The sequence below is a fragment of the Notamacropus eugenii genome, chromosome 6, assembly GCF_028372415.1.
Source record: "Notamacropus eugenii isolate mMacEug1 chromosome 6, mMacEug1.pri_v2, whole genome shotgun sequence".
Lineage (NCBI taxonomy): Eukaryota > Metazoa > Chordata > Mammalia > Diprotodontia > Macropodidae > Notamacropus > Notamacropus eugenii.
This window is the reverse complement of record NC_092877.1, coordinates 131089562-131114982: the sequence shown is the minus strand read 5'-3', so window position 1 is coordinate 131114982 and position 25421 is coordinate 131089562. Positions and strand designations below refer to the sequence as shown.

General features: G+C 35.6%; 2 pseudogenes; both read right to left on the bottom strand.

Moving 5' to 3' along the window:
* Window positions 1–7948: 7948 nt before the first annotated feature.
* Window positions 7949–8645, bottom strand: LOC140512140 (ribonuclease P protein subunit p25-like protein; annotated as a pseudogene).
* Window positions 8646–23045: 14400 nt separating this feature from the next.
* On the bottom strand, window positions 23046–23851 carry LOC140512139 (very long chain fatty acid elongase 6 pseudogene; annotated as a pseudogene).
* Between the last annotated feature and the right edge of the window lie 1570 nt (window positions 23852–25421).

Sequence of the window (25421 nt, the reverse complement as noted above, 5' to 3'; positions counted from 1 at the left end):
TGAAGAACCCTGTAGATCACTTCTGTTTAGAAAGCATGATCTGGATGAGGATCTGATGTTCAGATAAGTAAAAGGAGAATCAGGAAGGAGTGCTGTCCCAGAAACCAAGAGAAAAGAGAGTACAGGGAGGAGAGTAGTCAACAGTGTCAAAGACTACAGAGGGGCTGAGGAGAAAGAAGACAGAGAAATGACTATTGGATTTGTCAATTTAGAGATCATTGGTAACGTTGTAAGAAAAAAAAATTTCAGTGAAATTATAATGTTGGAAGCCAGATTGTAAGGGGTTAAGAAAAGAGTGAGAGGAGAGAAAGTGGATCCACCTAATTTTAGATGCTCTTTGCAAGGAATTTAACCACAAAGAGTAGAAGAGATAAAATAATAGTGAGGAAGCTCAAGGATCAAATAAGGTTTTGTGTTAGTTTCTTTGTTTGTTTTTGTTACTTCAGGATGAGATGGACATTTACTTACAGATGTAGACACTAAAGCAAAAAGAGATTAAATGACTTATCCAGGGTCATATAGTTAGTGTCTGAGGCAAAACTTGAACTCGTGTCATTCTGATTCTGGTCAGCTGTGGGGCAGAGTGCATAAAGTGCTTAGAGGATAAAGGATAAAGGGCCTAGAATCAGGAAGATTGGTCTTCCTGAGGTCAAATCTGGCCACAGACATTTACTATCCATATGACATGGGACAAGTCACTTAATCATGTTTGTTTCAGTTTCTTCATCTGTAAAATGAGCTAGAGAAGTAGAAGGAAATGGCAAACCACTCCAGTATCCCTGCCAAGAGAATCCCAAATGGGTTATGAGAGTCTGACATGACTAAAAAACTGTTGGACAACAAGAAACCTGCTGATTCCAGCTCCATTGATCTACCTAGCTATCTCCAGAATTACATTCTTCAGTAGTTTGTATACCACATCTAGAGCAGTATCTTTAACTCACTAGAGCATATTAACACTTGTTGAACAAATAAGAAAGTGAAAAAGATTTTTTTTAAAGATTGTCATTTAGAAGTTAGATTGATGCTTACCAAGTTGGGTAGGAAACTCAGATTGGGGAAAACTAGGTAGCAGCAGCCCTATACTGAATAGGAGGCTACTACCTCTAATGATATATTGATTTGTTGTAAAGGGACATCCTGTTCAGACATGGTTAGGACTTTGTGGCCTATGAGGTTCCCTCCAATTCTGAGTTTCTGTGATGCTATGACCTGGATAAGCTTGACTGCCATCAACTTCTTGGCATATAAAAGGTAATCCAAATTATTATGGAAATATGACTTTTTTATCAATTAGGATAGAACTGTATATTTGTCTCTTGGAAAGGAAGGTTGGCTGATTTATAATAAAGATCATTGATTTACTGTGATAAATGCAATAATATATACTCCTACTTTTTGATATTCTAAAGGGAAATGAGCAGGTGTACTCTGCACAGAGAGGACAATTTTATGCATATACCTTGCTTATTATGATTACAGTCAGTTTTACTACATTAAATATTCCATCATATTTAATAGTCAGTTGCTATTGCTCAGTTGTTTTTCAGTCACGTCTGATTTTTTGTGAGCCCTTTTGGGGTTTTTGTGGCAAAGAGACTGGAATGGTTTGTCATTTCCTCCTCTATCTCATTTTACAAATGAGAAGCCTGAGGCAAACAAGATAAGTGACTTGCCCAGAGTGACACAACTAATAAGTGTTTGAGGACAGATTTGAACTTAGGAAAATAAGTCTTCCTGACTTAAGACCTAATAGTCTCTCCACTGTATTCCCTAGTTGTCAAAACTCAATAAGTATTTATTAAGTGCCTACTGTATGCCAAGAATTATGTTAAGTGCTAGTAATATAAAAGTACAAAAGAGTCCCTACTTTCAAAAAAATTAGTCTAATCCTTTTCAACTCTTAAGACAATTTCAATAACTAAATAAATGTTTTAAATGTTTTTGTCATATATCTAATTCTAAGCATAATAATTGGGAAGAGGGGATCCACTGTGTCATACAATAGAATGAACTCTGAAAAGGACATGCCATTCAAATCCCATGTCTGTCACTTATTGTGTGACTCTGAAGTGCACATGTTGCTTCTTCTCTCTGGGATTCAAATGCTTTACCCATGAAGTATAGGACTCTGAAATCCCTCTGGATCTAAATCTATTATCCCATTATCAGAAAACTTAAATTTTTGTGTGTGTTTACTAATTTTTTGGTTAAAATATCAACATATGTATGTATATATATACATGTATGTATATATGTATGACATATATATATATATATATATATATATATATATATATATATATATATATATATATATATATATATATATATATATATATATATACGTATGACAACTAGGTAGTGCAGTGGAGAGACTGTTAAGTCTTAACTTAGGAAGACTCATTTTCCTAAGTTCAAATCTGTCCTCAAACACTTATTAGTTGTGTCACTCTGGGCAAGTCACTTATCTTGTTTGCCTCAGGCTTCTCATTTGTAAAATGAGATAGAGGAGGAAATGACAAACCATACACACACACACACACACACACACACACACACACACACACACACACATATATATTTCAATGCAATTCTGAAACAATATCTATTGAGAATTCTTAATACATGATTATTTCTTAATTATTAAAAAAAAAAAAAAACATCAAGTGAAGTATCTTCTCTAATATCCTAGTTGTGTGACACTGGGAAAGTCCCTTATACTTTCAGTACTACTTGCAGAAGAGTTGCTTCTTTGCATGAGTTACAGAAACTCTATGCTAATAGTTTGCCTGATCGATGACAGCATGGGTCCACCATTCCATCTTATTATCAATTATTTATATTACTAATATTCTTCAGTAACATCTCTCTTTATATCCAGAAAGGTGATTTTAACATGTGTTAGAGGCATAACCAGGAGTTCTTCTTATATCTTCCCTAAAGTTGGCAGCCTATTTCTGACTCTGCAAATTTCTGACTCTAGCATATGGAAATTTTCATGATTTTAAGTGCCATTTATTTATTAAACGTATTAAAAAAACAAAGAAAAGATGAGTCATAAAATATTTTTTAAATGTTTCTAGATTATGTTCTTTTACTCCAATGCTGGGTTATATTTTAATTTTATGTTTCATAATCATAATGTAAAAAATATTTCTCATAACACCTTGTTTCCCTCCAGTGTCAATTAACTAATACTTCAGTTCAATAGACTCAAAATCTATCTTATCCGTTGAAGGAACTGGGCATGTTTAAAACCTGGGGAAAAGATTTTTTTATATAAAGGAACATATTATCTATGTTCAAGTATTTGAAGGCTGTGATATGGAGGAAGAAATGTATCTGGAACCAGAAGGTAGAACCAGGAGTATCATATGGGAGAAAATGTCTGATGAAAGCATGAATCACCTAAAAATATATCTTCTTAATTTTTAGAGCTGTCTAAAAATCAAATGGCTAGTGACAACTTGCTAAGAATGCTCTAAGACTTCTAACAAGTCTGGACTGAACAAAATGGTAGACAAAGTGTCAGATTCAATCAACAACTATGTAATTGTTGTCAAGTCACTTAACCGTTCTTGGCTTCTGTTTTCTCATCCGGAAAATAGGGATTATATAATTGTACCTACCTCACATGGTTATTGTGAGAATCAGATGAAATAACATTTTAAGAACTTTGCAAAACTTAAAAAAAACTATATACATGCAGCTATAATAATAATTATACTATAATGATGTGATTTATGAAATTGGATATTTGCTTCAATGTTACGTGTTTCAAATGGTCCATGCTGCCCATTCATGATCAATATCTGTGATGTGCACATACTCAGCATTGTAGGATTAAAATGTTTTAACTCATATTCATTGTATCAATATTACTAAATATTAACTAATATTTAATGTATAAGTTGACAGTGGGAGAGTTCATTTAGTTTATAAGTTAGACACATACGAGACATGCTACCCTACAGTTCCCTATGGCAGTTGCACATTGTGGATATGTTGAGAGTGGTGTCCCCTTCATTCATTAACTTTCTGCAAATTATAACATACTGCAATTTTATGTTCCCACTGCAATGTGAATTCGTATATTTTGCTACCTAGTTTAGCAAAATTGACTCTCATAAAATGATCAGTTGGTTAAACATATTCCTACATATAAATTTTAGAGATATTTGAAGATTTTTTAAAATGTGAGTCAATTGAACAACGAAGAAGAAAATGGGAGAGCTACCACTTCCCCCATGTCTAGTACAAATTTTCTGTCATTTTTTGTCAATCATATTAAAAAACAAAAGTTATGTGGTTAATAGTATTAACAATTAGTTTCATAATAAGTATAATAATAATTATAACCAAGAAATAAATTTTTTCATGTGACCTCTTTCAGAACGGAGACTGGTTATTCCCCTTTCTTTGTATTTCTTGAACTTAGCACATAGAAGATACATAATAAATTCTAGATGATGACTAGTAATTTTATCAGATACAATAACCATTAAAATACAATATTGAAAGAACTTAACTTAGAAACAACATTTCGCATCACAAAGTGTTAAAGTTTGTAAATGTATTTCCCTACTTTTATTGATTATATTGATTAATATATTAGTGGGGGAGACATTTTTGGTAGCATTTTAAAGTAGTTATTTTAAAACAATATTTCATCTTTATATTTCATCTTTTCAATTCACAAACTTTGTATTGTAAGTGAATAATAAATATGCATCTATACATGTATATGTATATATATATATACTATATATAAATACAATAGCACATGTACATATACAATTAATAAATATGCATTACTATATGCAGTACATACTATTTTAGAATTTTTAAATGATAGTTTGAGGGAAAAAAAATACAAGTTGGAAGACCACAGTGCTAAATCCTTCACAGGATTCCTCTGACATTAAATACATACCATCAAAGCGCAGAGTTTGACCATCAGTTAACCATTTTTAGCATTTTTTCTTTAAATTATAAAGCACTAATTTAAACTCATTCAAATAAGCTCACATCAGAACACTTGAGCATATTCTCAAACAAGACTCTTCTAATTTAAAAATCATTTGTGAGACTTGGCTTATCAAGAGTTTTAAAATAGATAAGCCTATTTAATATGTTCTGATTTGGGAAGTAAAAACCCAGTATCCACAGAACGTATCTTTTAAAGAAAACCTCTTTCACTCCAGTGAATAGGTAGAATATCATAGTGCAGACACAAAATTTCAATGGTGTTTTCTCTTTTTAACTTTCCTTCAAATTGTATTCAAGTTTTGTGATTTTAATTCTGTAATACTTGAAGTTAAAAATTGTTTTTCATGAATTTGACTTTTTTAAAATCTTCAGTGATTCCAGCTGATTTAGTATTATATTATTCTAACAACTAATTACAATGTAGTTCTTTAGGAATCACCATATATGACCACACATGAGAACATTTGTATATAGTCCAACACTTAAGTGCTCAAAGTCAGACATTTTAAACCCTGAGTAAAATTTCAAGAGGGAGACATGATTGGAAGAGACTTTCATAACACTTATCTAGTTTTCACCCTATGGTTATTAGTTCAGAGAGCAAAAATGGGAACATGAGGAAGGGCAGAGCCTGGTTCATTTATAAATGTGCCCATAACTTAGCACAGTGTCTATTTTATAGTAGGGAATTAATAAATGCTACTTAATCTGTTTGCCACCTTTTTAAATCCATTGCCTCCTTATTTTTTGTAACTTACTGTATGCTTTCTGAAGCTTCCCCCTCCATTACTTCCATTTATCTTCCAAAAATGTCATATAGACAAAAAGGCAGATAGTGGCTAATTATTGTCCTTCATGCCCAAAGGGAGCCAAAATGACATCATTGTGTTGGAGTCAAGGTATGGTGTTTCTGTGACTGACCAAAGCAATACAGGCTTGGAAGTCTCTACCACAAGTCTGATATAAACATATGAACATTTGGAGTGAAGATATCTCTAAATTTGTGCATTTCAGTGTTTTTTTTTTAAATTTGTTTTTTGTTTTGAAGGTTTTTTGGGGGAAAGGGTGAGTTATTGCAGTTCTGCTTCAAGTCTGAATTTCTTCTTGGGTAACAGGTGTGCCTTTTAGTGTGCATTTAATAATACTTGTTAATTATTAAATTAATATAGCTCCATCATTTTTTTACCAGTCTGCAATATTTTAAGTAAAAAGCACTACCAACAACAGTGACGATAATAAATGACATGTTTATAAAAGCAAGTCATAGATTTTAAAATGTTTTATACATATAATGTTATTTACCTTAGAAAAATCACAACCTAAAGGATTCTTTTCAACCTAAAAGCAGGCTCTGCTTGTCCAGGTTAATTCTTATGATACTACATACACAGACACACACACACAACACACTGACCACATGCAACACACTCAACACACACAGACACAACACGTACAGATGAAATATATGTAATTTCTTGAGCTGAGGTTCATTCTCCTTTCCATTATAGTTTTCAACTTATCTATAACTTAATACACTTATTTGAAAGAGTTTCTTGAGTTATAAAGAAGCGAAATAAAACTTGACCGGGTTCAAAGAAGAATAGGAGAAAAATTGGAACCTACATCCTTCTATGGCCCACATATTTTCTTTCTGTCATAACAACAAGTGTATTGAAAAAAATGGCTCCTGTTATTTACTTTTGGAATCACTTCACTATATACTTATATGCTCAAGTTTTCTAGCACTGTTTAATTGTCATACGCTAAAATCCTAGGATTCTCAATAGTTAGGTATGAATAACAGCTTTTGCTGTGCCGCAATAATTAATGCCTGAATAACAATGTTTGGGAGCACACAAAAGGGAGGTCTACTCTGACATTTCCCTACCTCTTCCCAATCTTAGCTATTTGACAGAATATTTGTGCTTTGATAGTTTCTGTAGAGAACCTGAAGTCTGAATTATTTGAAAGGTTTAAGGCCATTTGACATGATCACTCTCAACTCTGGTGCTCACAAACTCTCTGTGTCTTTTCTTCTCCTTCCTTCTAATTTCAGAGGAATGCATGACCTTCTAACTTACTAAGGCTAACCCTATTCCCTCCCTTTTCTGCTATGACCTTGTTCCATCCTCCTTGCAGCAATTTTTAATTACTTGATAACCTGCATTAATTCAGCCGCACTCTTTTCTGGTCACTGTGCAATTACTCTGTTGTCACATCTATGGCATTTCACAGATGACATTGATAATCTGACACAGTGGATTAGTGTACAAAATACAAAGGTATTCACGTTTTCCAGGCTTCCTATAGATCATTACTAAATGTTCCACTCATATCCTCGGGCATTCTAGTATAGAAGTAAACTGTGAAGTTATGGTTGAGAGAATGCAAATCAAAAATAAAAACAAAAAAATCCCCTAAAATCCTAAGCCTCTACCTTTCCATACTTGAAAAGGAAAAGCATATGTATATATCTACATCTGTACATACAAACATACACAACACATACATGCATATGTACATACATATGTATGCATGTACATATATACATTTATGAATCATATGTATGCATGTACATATATACATTTATCAATCATATGTATGCATAAACATATGTATGAATCGTGTAACTCCTTTATAAAAAAAATTAAACATATCCCTTTCTACAGTCTTTTTTTTTTTTGCTCAAGTCATCAATGAATTAATAAACATTCACTCATCAGCCACTGTTTTTTTTTTCATGTTAATGCAAATTTTCTTCCCAACTCCTCACTTCCTTTCCTGGGGAAAGACACCTTGTATTTCCAATCCAATGAATCAAATAGTGGTAACTTGATAAAACTGGTGATAACACTCTTGAGGGAGGGGAAGAGGGAGAGGGAGAAAGAGCTAAGAATTTCTTTGACCAGATGCAGAGAGCTATCAACATGTTTGCTCCTGAGTCATGTGTTCATGTCTATCTGTTACCTGAGAGGGAACAGCAGTGTGGCAGATATTGGAGCCACTGGAACAAAAACAAAAAATAGCCCAGCAATGGGGCTTTCAATATTGTTCTACCGTTCCTGGGAAACACCTCAGAATCTGCGTATAACACCTTTAAACTCAGGGGAACAGGGACTCCTGGGGATCTCTCCTTGGCCCCACCTCCACCTCCCTGCCCTGAGGCCTGGGGTGGGGGGCATCTCTTCGACTGAGAGTAGGTGGTGGAGTTCAGGGTAAAGGTTGTCCCAAACCAGGAGGAGCACCTGGGGCAGATAGTCACCCTCACTGGGGTCCAAGGGGTCCTTGCTGAGCAGAAGCCACACGTCTGGTGCACGTTGGCATACAGTAAGTGGGTCCAGACAAGCTGTCAGCACTACAGGGACCCAGGTATCCTCTATCTGCTGGAAGTACAGTTTGGTGAGCTGATGTAGGCCAAGAAGGTGGTGCTTCAGAACCTCTGCACAGGTCACAGCTTTGCTGGTGGCACACCCTGCGCCAGTGAACACTATTCACCAGGTGGATTCACTTTTCACCTGGCCCAATGCAAAACACAGGAGATTACAGATCTTGCTTCCATCTCTGAGAACATTTCCAAGGTATCTGGAGGCAGACCTGACCCTGGGGGGGACAGCTGGTTTCTCTGCAGAGCTCACCTCCTTGTAATTCCCCATTGTTAGTCCAGGAAACGTCCACTGTGCCTGCGATCTCTGTGACCCCAGGAAAGTCATTTAACCTCTCTACAAGACCTCAGTTTCTTCATCCTGAGCACCCTCAACAATGAACCTGGGCCAGGCATTCCTGACTCATGGGGGTACAGAGGTCTCTAAGTGTCTCTACCTCCTCCCACAACCAGGGACCTTTCACTCTGGAGGATCAAGATGACTGAGGGACAGGCTAGGCAAGGAGGTGCAGCAGAGCATGAAGGAACCACTATGTTCTAATCTAGGCAATGTTCTAAGCCAGGCCTGCACAACATATAGCCCTTGGGCTACTTGTGGGGCACCAAAGGATTTCAGGAGGCCTGACAAAAATGTAAGGTGACTCCACTGCTCACTCTCTCTTGTTTGCCTTGTGACCTGCAGCAACCAACCATTGTCATCCTGTCTCCACTCTAGCCTATCTATGACCAAAGAAGTCTAGCCTTTTTTAATTTTGGCCCCTACCTACTGCCAAGTTGCGAAGAACTCTTCTAAGCATAAAGGATGCAAAAAGAAGCCAAAGACAGAATCTACCTTCTAGGAATATACAATCAAATGCTAACTCCCCCAACTATTATAGATTAACAACCCATCTGGAATTGAGGGATTATTGAGGCACTGAAAGTTAAAGTGATTTGCAGATATCAGTAACCCGTATACTTGTTTCCCTCACTTGGTATGTGAATTTGGGCAATTCCAGGACCTGATTTTCCTCATCAGTAAAATGAAGACATTAGACTGAATGATCTCTAAGGTCCCTTTCTTTTTTAAATATGGTATCTGGCCATATGGGACTAAACATTTTTGATTTGGGGGTGGTGAATTATAAAGATGTGATAGGACCAGCATTTTCTATTGCAACTTTCTGAGCTCAGACAACTTAAGTGGCCTCAGACTCCCTGGCTTCTTTTTTTGGATTGGGGTCATAAATGACCTGGCCTTTATAGTTGATGGCTCCCAGATAGTGTGGTTGCCTGAGACCTTGTGAGTTAACATACGCCAGTGGTTTACTGACCAGATTCAAAACAAGTGGAAATGGAAGGGGAGGAGGAATTGCATTCAGAAAAGCTACACCACTGCATCCTTGTTGCATAGCAATGCTTTGTTTGGGCAAAGTAAACCTCCTCTGTTCAATGCTTTAGGAGTACCTCATTCTGTCCCAACATTGAACCTAAATTAACAGGATACTATTGTTAAAGCACCACCAACAAAATATAATTGTCTTTGACAGTTTCTCATTTCTTAAATTTGCTGCCTAGGTGTAGCACCAACGTAATATTCCCAACGCACATGGCAACCATGACTATCACGGCACAATTCAAAATCGCAAAATACCAGACTCTCCACATGGAAAGCAGAAACAAAACATTTATTCGGACTCAAATCCATCACAGTGACAAAAATCTATACATAATAACAATGCAGAGGGCAGCACCATCCCCAAGTCTTCTCCCTACTAGGCTTCCCACAATCTGGGTCCATTCCATGCATAATAAGCAAGTTCTCTTAAACAAAATCACAATCACAAATCACTCATGCTACCCAGGAGCCTAGCATCCTTCCCAGCTCTGACTGCTCTCAAGACTAACTTCCTCTTACCTCTGCTCCAGCTCTGCCTCTTCCTGCTCCACCCATTTAGCAAACTCCTCCTACCACAGGCTCCATGGGACTTAATGGGTCTATTAACGAAAAGGAAAGGTTTTCCAATTCAAATTACCATTACTCAACGGTGTTTCTATCAAGGTAGACCAATCTGATACAGTGAAAAGAAGAAAGGTTTGAGTCAGGAAATCTAACTTCAAATGCTGTCCCTCATACTGACCAAATGTGTAACCATGGGCATATTACTTTAGTTTTCTGTGCTATACCCATCCTTTCTCACACATGCACACACACACACATACACACATACACACACATGTGTGTATGTATATGTATGTGTTTATGAAGGTGCATCTAAACCTAAAAGCATGTATGTATGTGTGTATAGTATGTCTGTATAATACATGTGCTGTATACACATATCAAAGGCATATGGAGAATACTTGAAAACAAATATATATATACACCTCTGAGAAGAGCCTTACAACTTTGATTCTACATTTATGAAGAACTCAATTGGAACCTGCTAAAGATTTTTTAAAAAGGTGGAAATTGGCACAATACCTAAATTGCAGGGGTTCATTCTTGCACAATGAGATATACACACATAGCAAGCAATATCTACAGCTGGAATTATCTTCAGCTGCATTCTGAGTGTCCAGAATGAGGGCACACTGTATTCAAACTAGTCAAGATACATCTAGAGTACAGATACCAGGGCTGTATTTTAGAAAGGATATTGACAAAGCATATCTCTGAGAGAGAAACCAAGTTGATAAAGATATATGAGAACATGACAAAAAGGATCAGCTAAAGAGATTGGGGATATTGAGTCTAAAGAAAAGATGTCTTCCAGATAACATGTCAGCTGTATTCATTTATCTGAAAGGTTATCAAGTGTTAGAACTTTTCTGGTTAGCCCCAGAAAAAAGAACTAAGAACAATGTGTAAAAGTTAAAGATTGGGAGATGTAAATTCAAATTAAGAATAAATTCCTAAATATTACAGCAATGCCAAAGTACAATGGTGTTATTTTGGTGATATATTTTTCTTTTTTTCTATGCTGTAGTACTTAAGTATTACTTTTTAGACAATGGTTTGACTAGCGGATTTCTGAATTTCTTTTCAATTTTGATATTTGTAGAATATGATTCTGTAAAATCTGTGCATGAAATCTAAAAGGCATTTTTCCTATGTTGTCATGAACTTAAAATACTTCCAATGGAGACTGAGATGAAATTTATATTTGCTTATCAAGCAATTTTCAAGGACCCTCAACTATGTTATAATTATCACTTATATCAAAACTAGTGAGTCAAAATAATGAAGAATGGAAGAAAATGTGAAATATTTTATCTGGAAAATAGATCAAGGAGAGATAATTTAAGAATTATTAAACTATGTGAAAACTATGCTTTAAAATAAAAAAGAGGGTCTAGAAATATTTTAAGAAATTATCAAGGAAAAATTTCCTGATATCCTGGAACCAGAGAGTAAAATAGAAATTGAAAGAATCCACTGATTAGGACCTGGAAAAGATTCTCTTTCTCACCCGTGCACTGGGATAAGAAAGAAGAGAGAGCTAGAATGGGGCATATTATCTCACATAAAAGAGGTGAGCAATGGAGAGGTTTTACATTGGATGGTAAAATGGGTGAGATGTAGGTAATACTTGAACCTCACTCTCCTTGGAATTGGTTCAAGGAGGAAAGGATATGTATGCATATGTATATGTACATGTATGTGTATGCATATATGCATATTTATGCATATACACATATATACATGGCAAAGAAAGGGAAAAGAATAACAAGAAGAAAATAGGAGGGATGAAAAAATGTTAGTAATCATAACGGTGAATGTGAATGAGATAAGCTCATCCACAAAATGGATATGGATAGCAGAATGGATCAGAAACCAGATTGCAGCAGTATGTTGTTTACAAGAGACACACTTGAAAGAGAAAGACACACATGTAGAGTTCAAATAAGGAGCTGGAGAGGAATCCCATATGCTTCAGGTGAAGTAAAAAGTCAGGGGTAGCAATCATGTCTTAGACAAACCCGAAGCAAAAATACATTTAAGTAAAACACGTTAACTTGGAAATCTACATTTTGGCAAATGATACTAAAGAAAATGATGTAATGTCAAAAAACATATAGCAAGTTTCTCTGATAAAAGCTTCTTTTCAAATAAGTAAGGAGCTGAGTCAATTTCTTTTTAACTAAGAGCCATTCCCCAATTGATAAACTGCTAAGGGATATGAGCAGACAGTTTTCAGAAGAAGAAATCAAAGCTACCTATAATCATATTAAAAAATACTCTCTAAATCACTATTGATTAGAGAAAGATAAATAAAAATAACTCTTATCTATTACGTTATATCTATCAGAAAAAAAAACAATGTTGGAAGCGATAAGGAAAAATAAGCACACTAGTAATCTTTGGCGAATTTGTGAACTGGTCAAATATTCTGAAGAATGATTTGGAACTCTGACAAAAGGGCTATAAAACTGTGTATACCCTTTCTTCTTGCAATACCACTACTAGGTCTGTATCCCAGCAATATGAAAGGAGAAGGAAAGAATTTATATGTGCAAAAATATTTATAAGAGCTCTTTTAATGGAGACAACAAATTGAAAATTTAAAAGATGTCCATTAATTGGAGAATGACTGAACATTTTGTGCCACATAATTGTGATAGGTTATTATTACATTATAAAAAATTATGAGGGGAATGATTTTAGAGAAAAAAAAAACGTGAAAATATCCATATGAACTGATGCAAAGCAAAGTAAGCAGAACCAGATTATTGAACACAGCAACAATAATACTGTAAGGATGTGAAATTATGAAAGAGTTAGCTACTCTGGATCAATACAGTCATCCAAGACTATTGCAAAGAACTCACGATGAAAAATGCAGCTTATTCTCAGAGTTAGAAATGATGAAATTCACGTACAAATTGAGGTACAGTTTTCTAAATTAAAAAGAAAATCTTGCTTATTCTTTTGAAAGATAAGGTAATTTGGAAATATTTTTCCATGATTTCACATATATTATTGGTCTCATAATGCTTACCTTTTCAATGGATGGGGTAAAGAAAGTAGTGATAGAGAGAATTTGAAACTCAAAATGTGTTTTAAAAATGTTAAAAAGAAATGAATAATTAATATTGTACAAATAAAAACAAAAGTAGTTTTAAAAAGAAGGAAAATATGCAATAAGTACCAGCACTGGGATTCAAGTACAGGTTTTGCTCTTGTTTTCTGTTTGTTCATTTGTTTTAATTATTCCAAGTCCAATTCTTTCCATTATATCATGGTATCACTGTTTTGGGATGGGTGTATCTGTGATTGAACATAGGAAACTTACAATGAAGAAAACATCTCTATCAAAACAGGTCATCACCTTCTCTTCAATTTATAGTACTACAGAATTTCTTGGAAGCAGGCCACTGGGAGGTTGTGACATTAGCCATTCATCTATCTATCTATCTATCTGTCTGTCTGTCTGTCTTTCTATCCATCCATCTCCTTATTGGCCCTTTCAAACACTGCACTGTAAGTGATTAGAGGTGCAGTTTTTAAAATATCCTTAATAAGGCAACATGAGTCAGTTGAGTGATTAGCCTTAATTGATTGTATTGCTGAGTAATAACTAGATTGTATTTTTCTACTAGTCAGACAAACATTTGATTGGTATAAAGACAGGAGTGGATTAACAGAATATATTTGACTTACATTAAGTACATTAAATATATGACAAGTCCTTTTAGTTGAATTTCTTAGGATAGAAGCAGAGTGGAACATAGAGAAGGATAATAGGGAATCCACCAAGATACATTTAATAAAAGTTTATATGCAATTGCAAGATCTGTCTTCATCATCATCATCAAGTACTCATTGAGCACTTACAATGAACCAGTCACCCTGCCAATTGCTAGGTTTACAAAGAAAGTTGTGAACATGGTTTTGTCTATAAGGAGCTCATAATATGAAATGGGAAGACAATTTGCAAGCCACAATACACATCCAGAATATATATTATATTGTGTTATATTATAGAATAGTATGGTGTAACATCATATAATATATCATATGATGTAGATTATATATGCCACCAAGTCCGAACTCCCCTACCCCCATTTTGCACTTGAGGAAACTGAGACCCAGATTATAAAAATGACCTATGGAAAGTCCCATCAGTGATAAGTGGCAAGATATGAACCCAAGTCCTCTGACTTCACATCCTGTGTTCTTTGAGTCAGGAGACCTGCATTAGAGGAGTGGATGTGACATTGATTGTCTCATCTTAGATAAACTATTTCATTTTTCTGATCCACTCTTCTGTTGGTGGTATTGCTGCTGCTATTGTTAGTTCAGATATAAAACGATGGAAATGGAGGTCATCACAAAAAAATGGAAAGAATGTTGTCTTTGGAGGAGAAGGAACATGTTTCCAATCCTTCATTTTCCAATTATAAACTATGTGGTAACAGGCAAGTCACTTGACATCTCTGGAACTCAGTTTCCACATCTGCAAAATGAAGAGTTTGGACTAGAATGCTATTATCTCATGAAAAACTTGTTCTGCCAGTTTCTTAAGGTTTGTGAGATAAGTGCTTTTATCAACCTTAAAAGTTTAGCTCTTACATAATTCTTTGATATGTTCCTTTACGAATAGATGAAACCACAATTACCACTCTATTTTTTGAAATGCTGGATTCTAGAAATTGATTTTTTTTCTTGATTACTCTCAGAGATTAGAGGACTTGCATTTCATCTGGAACTGAACTAGGTAACTACTAGATCATTCCCAGCTGTGAAAATATTGGATGATTTACATGCCCTCCCCCTCCCTGTTTGTGGATCCATTCTCACATGAACCATGATACAATGGAGCTTCTTTGAGTCTCCATATTGTTTTTGTGTTTGTTCTCTGTACAGGTTTTTCATGTTCATGTTATAGGTGTATTTAACGTAAGATCCTCTCTCTCCTCTTTCTTTATATTGGCTTTCCTGGCTTTCTTCACAGCTCAGCTCAAATCTCACTTCCTGCTGGAGGCTTTTTCTGGTCCTTTCTTCAGCTCCAAAAATGAGATTACCTTCCATTTACTCTGTATATATCCTGTGTCTGAAGATCGCCTGGCAGGATCAAGTACCAGACACTGAGGTCCTTGCTCGAACTAAATTGCCAAACATTCAAATAATACTTCAGATAGCACTCCTATGGGTTGGCCATGTTGTCCAAATATAAAATGTACACTTTTCAAAAAGCCTATTTTATGGAGAACTCACATGGGACAGGCGATCACATGGTGGCCAGAAGAAGTGATACAGAGACTCTTAAGGTCTTTCTCAAGATCTTTGGATTTGATTGTATGACAAGGGAGACACTGTCACAGGACTGCTCAGCATTGTGTGCCCACATCAGAAAAGATGCTATACTCTATGAGCAAAGCAGCATTAAAACACACAGTAAACATAGAATTCACAAATTTGGAATAACCACCCCAAATATTTACACTGACTATCTGTGCCTAACCTGCGGTAGAGCATTCCAAGCTCATATTAGTCTGATCAGCCACAGTAGTACACGCTGTAATTTCACTTTATCATGGTGATGTCATTTTGGGCCTCTTCATGAGTGAAGGACAACAACCAACCAATCAACCAACCAACCACATATCCTGTATATAAACTGTTGTTTGCATATTGTCTTCCCGTTGCATATTATGAGTTCTTTGAAGGCAAAATCCTATTTTGGCTCTTCCTTCTTTCTAACCCTAGAACTTGACACAGGGCCTGGTAGATAATAAGTGTGAAAAAAATACTTTCTACTGATCATGATACACCTTGGTATTTGATCACAGAACTATTTATTAAATTTATCTTAGTGTCACAAAGTAATTAATAATATCTGAGAGAGTTCTTCTTGTCCCATCTATACCACTGTGGTTGCTTTGCATTATTACCTCCAAGAATCCTTTGGAACAGTATTTACTGGTATTATCTTCCTAATTTCCACCTGTCTTTATAAGAGCTTCACAAAACCATAGACCTTTCAATGGCATCAAGATCTGAGAGAATATTGTTAATTATCCAGGAATGCTATGCCATATGTCTCTTACCCTTTTGGTATCCTACTCCTTCTCTTTCTCCTTCTTCTTCTTCAATATTTCTGTCAATGTTTCAGGCAATATCCCAGCAAAACATCAGAAATAAACAACAAAATAGCATTGTTTCAGTACCATTTTTTTTTCATTAATGACTAAGGTAAAGGAAAGAATTCCTTAGAGCTGTATTTTGGCAACAGCTTTTCTTGGGGTATTAACTTTTATATTCAGGGTAAAACTGATTGAACATAAGAATAATAATTAATCTGAGTCTCCAGCCTGTGAATCAGCAATAGAATTACTTAAACTTTCCATGAGTGTACCCATGGACAAAAAAAAATTGACTTCTTTTCCTTAAGAAGCTGAATCTCTGTCCCCTTTACAGTTGGATACAAAAGATAGGGTTGTATAATCCACATATAAATCTAGAGAAAAAAATAACAAAGTATTATTTTGAGACACTTAATGATATTTTCTCTTCTAATTGTATGGACATATATGATACTTAAATGTGTATATGTGTAATCCTTGTATTATAAGCTATTAAACAGTCCATGCAAACTGCAATGATAATCATACTATACTCAAGATATTTCTTCCCAAGATGCTCATCAGATGTTGGGACAGAATTTCAGAACAGTCATCATTATCAGAAATGAAGCCTGGTAAGCGTATGAATGGAGAAGTTATTAAAGTCATAACTCTTTCTTAAAATCTGATCATCTACCCTCAAGAAAAGTACTGAGCACCTAAAATGCCCTCTGGGTAATTTATTACCTGTTATCTTGGAGGACCTCAGTTTTTCCACAATTAGGATGGATGAGGGTGTTGTGCTAGATGATAGCTAGGGTCCTTTCTAGCTTTAATCTCTATGACTATGGACATCCAACCTGGACTGCATTCCCAAAACTGAGCCTATTTGCCACACTCACCTCACTGGTGCTTCCCAGTAAACACAGAACACCCTGTCATAGCCTTCAACTTTGTCCTTTAAGTGAGGCTGCTCCCTGAGCAAAGAATCAGATCCACCAAAAAGTGAAAGGATTGTGGCTCTCAATAATCTTTCTATAGTATGATCTAGGTCTTTCTTTTTCCTTAAATATCAAAAATAAATAGTATTTGTCACTCAGGATTTAATGTCCAGCTTTTAACATTTCCATCTGCATCTACTGACTTACTCCAGTCATGGAATTAACGTATATGGCTACCTATGACCAAGGCTTTAACCTCTAACTAAGGTGGTGGAAAAATTGTATCTATATTAATATAGATAGATATAGATATATAGCTATAGATATCTATAGATATAAATATACATAAATATGCATATATACACACAAACATATATGTACTCAAATACATACATATGCATATATGTATATATTTTAAACACATTGAAAATATAATTATATTCACTTATAAGGTTTACTTTTAAAGAATATTTTGTATTGAAATACTTTGCAAAAAGTTAATTATTTAGAAACCTTATCTACATTTCTCCATCTCTCTCTGTCTGTTTCCGTCTCTGGCTTTCCATCACTTTAGCCTTTATGCAAAGCACATTTATCATTATTGTTATTATTAATAATTATTAGTATTATTAAGAAAGATTAACCATAAAGATACAGTGATATAAAGTAGATTTGGTGTTTTCATTTTTTTCATATTTTCCTAGGGAATATATGTATAGATAGTCACCCCAATTTGCACATGTTGAGAATCATTTAATAATTTACCATCCCTTCCATTCACAAAGAGGATACTATTATCTTTAGTAGTGTATTTTCCATTTTCTTTCAGTTCCACAAAGGATCTCCTAGTGGCAATGGGCTTTCTGTCTTTTGACCATTTCTCAAGTGATGTGTCCTGCTAAAGGTGCATTCTCTCCAGGTCGGTTTCACCTGACTTCCACATTGATAATATTGGCTGTTTTGTTGTTTCAGGAGAAGATAGTGCTAACAATTAAAGTCAGGCTCATACATGCTTCACTGCAGTGCCTACTTATAATCACCAGAAGGAGAGGCAGAGTGCTGAAATGTGGTGTTTTCTCTAGCATTTGCATGGCCTTATTATGCCTACCAAGGTGAAAATGTTGACTCTGAAGAATGTAATTATATAACTTAGGCTGCAGTGGTAGGAGAGTTAAATTCTCACTTTACTGATTTTAAGTAGAACTATAATTTCTACGTCTTATAGTACATTCAGTTCATAAAATTGACTCCTTCCCCCCCCCCAACTCCCCAGTGTTCTATAAGTTTCTCATAGATGAGGTTTTCTACACAGTTGTTAATTCAATATAGATTTTTGTATGAATTTCTCCTTCTCTCTCTCTCTCTCTCTCTCTCTCTCTCTCTCTCTCTCTCTCTCTCTCTCTCTCTCTCTCTCTCTCTCTCTCTCATACATGTTCCATCCCAGGGCCAAAAAGAAAACCACATATTTGTATATTCTACTGCTGCCCTCCAGGAGGTCAAGTGTGAAATGAACTCAAGAAATACACTGAGCTCCAGCAGCCCAAGTTACTTATCAATAATTTGAATCTTCAGTTGTAGTCTGGGACCAACTTATAATAAATCAAATATACATGTGAATAAACCATGTTAAATACTTCCCTTTAATGCATTTGTAATTTAATTTTCCACACAAGAGACAAATATTCAAATGAGGTTTGTTAGTTCTAGTACTTTCAGGGTCCTGAAAATCTAACTTGGAATTAATTTATTCATACACACTTGCATATCCGCATGTACATATATATGTAGCTTTTAAATAAGAAGCAGTAGATTTTTGAGAAAATATTCATTTAAAAAGAAAAATTTAGTTTTTAATCAATTATAATTGATGTAAGTGCTTATTAATTTATTCATTCAATAATTTAATTTAGCAAAATTTATTAAGTACCTACTCTATGCATGACTTTGGGAATATTCAGACAAAAAAAGAAATGGTCCTTGCCTTCAAGTAGCTTACATTCTCCTGGGTGAATACAACACACACACACACACACAAGTAAAAACATTCAATGTAATATGAAGTAGTTTTCAGAAAGAGAGAGGTTGCTAATAATTGGGGATATGAACACAGGCTTCAGATAGGAAGTGATACCTGCGTTCTGTGTTGAAGAAAGCTAAAGTGTTTACTAAGTAGAGATAAGGATAAATGCACTTAAGGCACTCAGGAAGACCACTTGGGCAAAGCAAAAGAGTGGAAAATGGAATATTGAGTACGGGGAATAGTCAGCAATCCAGTCTAACTTCAATGAAAAGTGAGTAAAGAGGAGTACTGGGAGATAAGAATAGAAAGGCATGCAAGAAATAGGTGGTGGAGATCTTTAAATGTCAGATTGAGTAATTTATATTTTCTCCTATGTGTCGTTCCTAGGAAGCCAATGAGTATTTATAATTTGGGACAGAGGGAAAGAGGCCTATGCCAGTTTTAGCTCTGTGTTTTAAAAATGTCAATTTGGCCCATAGTGAAGGATGTATTTCATAGGGTAGAAACTGGAGACAGTTCACTATTTGCAAATACCTATAATATTCAAGACACTGACAGATGCAAATGCATTAAAAAAACTGCCCCAGCTCCACTAAGCTGTGATGCAGCTAAAGCAAGTGCCAGGCACTATGAATGTATATTTTATCAGGAAAGACAACATATGTGTATGTATATATAAACATATATGTGTATATATAAACATACACACATACATACATGCACACATATTATATATACACATACACATATATACACATAAACACACATATATATACATATACATACATATATGTTCAAAATTACATAAATATAAGGTAAATTTAAAAGAAACTAATAGCTGGGAAGAGGTAAGGACAATTTGTAAAAAATGAGCCTGGAGTTAGTCTTTGTAGGAAACTACGAGATGTGAGGAAAAATATATACACATACAACACTCTTTCTCTCTCTAACACAAACACACACACACACACACACATGCAATTTAATATGGGCAACGCATTGTGCTAATCACTAAGAGTATTTTCAGGGAGCTCACAATATTGTAGAGGGATATAAATACAAGTTTAGTTTCAAATCAAATGCAAAGGCTCTGTGGGCTTTAGGGTACAATGACAAAATAGAGAGTAATGTATCTTCTTTAGTGTCCATTTTATTAATAAACTGGTATCTGTTTCTGAAAATGAGCCATTTGACAATGCCAAGGCCATTGCTAGCACTACCATTCTGTTTCTTGCAATTTCAGTAGTCGTGGCTGCTGAAGAGGTAGAGACTGTGGTACCTGAAAATGACGTACAGTTGACATCTACATCAGGGCTCTTCTCCTTAAAGTCAATTACAGTGCTAGGTTGGAAACAGGTCTTGATGTTAAGAGGCTGCTACTGTTGCCAGGCATTTGAACACAATACACTTTTCTATCTCCCCCTGGGTTTGAGGGCACATGGTTTTTAAGGACCTACTTTTAGTTTGATCTACATAGTATGGTCTATAACACAGGGGAAACTTTTGTTCCTGTCAGGCTGACATGCCTGCCCTCTTGCCAGAATTTGGTTTATAACAGCAGGGAATAAATTAATGAATGAATAAAAAAACAATTATTTTTTTAATTGGTAAAAACCATTCACACCGAATGGAATGTAACTTTATTCTTTTTTTTTTTTTAACTCCACACACTACACACACAAGGCCCTTGTCATCTTTGACAGAAAACCAGAGTGGCTCCATTTCATGAATGACAGTACAATTAAAGCTAAAATAATTTTTAAAAATCCCTTGTACTGTACATTCTCAAATAAAGCAAGAAAAATAAATGACAATCTTTTCTAATGGCCAGAAAAATGTGTATCTACTGAGTTGGACTTTGCAGTTCAGTTCTGTGTAACCCACACAGTGTGTATATACATGTGTGGTCAGATGTGTAAAGTCTATGCAGTTTAGAAGCTCCTAATCTGTTTATCCAGCTCTAATTTCTAAACTACTTGACTTATACAATTTAGAGTACTACAGTAGCACATGAAGCAATGAATTTACATGATTGCTTCTTTGAAATGCTAAGAACTTGTACACATTTACTTGGCTTGTAAAGGACTGAAATATTACAGAAAATGTAATCTAACTTTACCTTTAAAGAATACGGCTCATAAGAACTGATTCTCTGAGTTCCAGAGTGAATGACCTTGTTTGACCTCCGAAGTTAACCTGTATGGGGTCAATGGGCCATTTTTTTTAATGAGTTTCAAAGCTTGAGGGGTTAAGTCTTTAGAGGTCTTGGATTTTCAACTGTCATGGCCAAATTGGTTCCCTTGTAATTGCTCCACTTGACCAGAAGGGGGCACTTTAAACACCTCTACACTTCTGAAAAAGCAGGTGTGGCAGGTGCAGAAACACAGTGTTAACTCAATAAGGCACATAGTTTGCAGTTATTTATTTTTCTTGAAAGTCACAAAAAATATAAAATGTGTACCGTATCACAGGTTTTTACATTGAAAGCTGTGTGTGTTTGTGTGTGTCCATGTGTACACAAGTATGTATGAGCATGTGAATAGAGAAAAATATACATATTGTCTGTATTTATTGAATCGTGTTTTAGTTTGTCTTCCTCTTTCCCAGGATCCCTCTCTCCTGCCCCACCTTCATTGGAACTGAATATTTTCTAGTCAGTAGGATTAATGTTTTTTATTAGTTGACTGTGGTTTTGTCTTCTTCCTTTTTTTTAGTCCCTTTTCCTCTCCCCTCTCAAGGTTCTTTTTAAAAATCTCAGGTAAGAGAACAAAGATGAATTCTCTTTTATCCTATGCAATAGTAGGACTCACTGGACTTCCATCAGAAAGGCACTTGGACAAATTCTCTCTCATTTGGAACTGGGAGCTCATGTTTTGTTCCTCATTTTTTAAACCTGGTCAAAGTATCATCTTCCAGCTGGTTTTTGCATACTCGCTAGCCAAAGGGCTGCACACAGTTTCTAGATTGCAGTGGGAAACATTAAGCTTTTCTATTACTCATCAAGTTGTGGCTCATGCACTTAAAGACACCTTCTAGATACCTTTTCCATTTAGCCTAAAACTGCCAGCCTTCCCCAAGGACGGTTTTCATTTCTGCCAAAGCACTGGTTCTATAGGCACACACCCTGCACTTTCACCATTTTTGCCGTTTTTCTGTTTGCTCAAGTTTAGCCCTGAAAAAAAAAATTAGAAAGGATATAGAAATATGGTTTTTTGTTTTGTTTTGATTTTACTAAAAGTCTTCTGTCCTTAGGGAAATGTGATACTTATTAAATATTTTTTTTCATAAAATTTGTTAATAACCTTCATTTGCCTTTCCTTTCTTTCTTTCTTTCTTTCTTTCTTTCTTTCTTTCTTTCTTTCTTTCTTTCTTTCTTTCATTTTTTTTCTCCTAGAGTAGACAGGTACGAGAGGGATGGTGTCCCTTAGCAGCAGTCCTTTGAGATGGAGTTGAATTCAGTGGGTCCTCATCATAAAAGGATCATAAACTTACTGGGTTAGAGCAACCTAGTTACCCCTAAGTTGCCAAGTTTTGTTTTTAACTATTATTATTATTTTTAGCTGCACCATATGTATGATTCCTTGTGCCATTTTCTTTTGTCTGTTTTTTTTTTTTACTTGATGACCCTGAGCTATGGCTTCCTTCTCAGTTTCAACACTATTCAGCCTTCCTTTTTTTTTTTCCTCATTTTGCAGATGTAGGCCTCGAAGAAAAATGACAGAAGACCACAAAGTAGCTGAGGTACATGAGTACCTCAGATGAGGGCCAGATGATGTTCTGAACATGAGATTGGCACTGGTCTTACTGCATCCAGGAGAAGACCAGATAGTTAACTATACAACTCATCAACATCTGTGTGATCTGGAACAAGGTGATGAACATGGTGAACTTCCACAAAACCAGGAAGCCCTCTGCCCACAAGGCATAGTAGGAATACATTACTCCATGCACTCCATAGTTCATGGTTATTAACCAACCACCTCCAGCAACCATGTCCTTATAAGAATACCAAGAATAAAGCAACACAGTGATATGGTGATACCAATGCAGGAAGATGAGTTTCTGTTTCAGAAGAATAATGAATATCGTATCTCCAAGTTCAGGTGCTTGACTTAATACAAATGCATAAGCCCAAAATTTGGTCACAGGTCCATTGTAAAAACTCTGATTGCAAACTGATTGCTTCAGGCCTTTGGTAATCAAAATGTACACCATATAAGCACCAGCTCAAAAAGCGCCAAATATACTGAAGACTGCAAGGCTCAAAGACCAGAGCACAAGTGGCTTCCTCAGCTCAGACTTTGCTTGTTTGTTCGTTAGGTGCCAACCACCAAATATAAAGGCAGTATATAGAGCTGAAAAAAAGAGTGATTTCTTCCAGTTCTCTTGCCTCCACTGGATGGCTTCATTCTCATTGAATTGCTTTTCCAATTGGTATTCTTGCAAAGTCAACACTGACATGTTCATCGGAACTGCTTCTCTCAGTCCCTGAGTATTCTATATAAAAATAGGGAAATTGTCTGCAAAAAAGCATTTTCCCCCTTTTCTAGTACTCTCTGAAGTCCTTCCCCCACCCTCCCCCTATTTCTCCCCCTCCCTGTGAAGCCTCTGTGTCTCTCTCCTCTGTATCCTGGATCTAGGATTGCTTTTTTTCTGCTCTTTCAATTCTCTTTCTCCCAAGTCTGGGGTTCTCCTCTTCTCTTAGCTTCTGCATCAACCATAGGAGGAAACAAACACCTTGCTGTCTTAGTGCCCCAAAAAAATAATTATGAAGGATTTTCTATGTGAACAATACTGTGGCAAGCCTTGGCAACTGAAGAACTATTTTTTGGTTTGTTGTTTTTTGTATTTTTACCTCCAGTGCCTGTGACAGGATGAAGCACAAACACCCAATTCATAGCACCTATGACAGTCATGAATATGCTGGTGGAATTCTCATTTGCAAAATACAACTACTCTCCATATGGAAGACAGAACCAAAACATTTATTCAGACACCAGATAGCTGAATTCGAACACCAGAAAACCAAATCCATCATAGTAACAAAGAAATTTATACACAATAACAATGTAGAGTGCACCACCAGCCCCAAGCCTTCCTTCTGCTAGACTTCCCACAAACCAGCTCCCTTAAAGAAATCACAAACAGGCTCCCTTAAACAAAATGCCTATTTGCCTGCATCCTTCATTTCTGACTGCTCTCTCACTAACTTCCTCTCAGCTCTGCTCCAACTCCACTCTTCCTGTTGCACCATTCCTGTTGCACTCTTTTCTGTTCTATGTGACTTAAGCAGGTCACATGGGCCAATTAATGGATGGAAAAGATCTTCCCACTAAGAAGCAAAATTATATGAACAATAAGCAAAAGTGCATTATCAATGCATAGGGTATTGAACTGAGTAGACACTTAGTATGTGCTTGTCCTATTGCATTGAATTGAATGTTATGGACTAGCACTACCATGAGGACTTTAGAGGTGTGGATTTCACAGATTTTATTTCTATGGAGATAGAACAGTCATGAAATGAAATCTTATTAAGACTACACTGAAAAGGAAGATTAGGTACAAGAAAAGACCTTTGGATTTGGTGACATTTGATTATTGTTAACATTACTCAGAGTAACTTCACTCCAGTGGTGAGAGGACACTGAACAGAAGAGATAAGCAGAAATTCCCAAATCTCCCTTTCACCCGAAATATCAAATGTAATTCCTTTGGCAGTGAAAGCTATTCCCAACTCCACCTCTTTCCATGTCCCTAGTCTCCTTCCATTCTAATGGCTTCTGCAAACTCTGCCTTTCTCAGACACAATGTTCCTCTTCTCTTTTTGGGTACCTTTGGACATTTAAATTTTCCCATGTATGAAATGTTATCTCTTTGAATTTCTGAATCTTAGAAATCCTGGTTACTTTTAAGACAGCTGAAGATCAATGTCATTCATAGATATACACACATACATAAATATAAATATATATATATATATATAAATATACACATACATATACATCATATACATATACACACATATGCATACCCA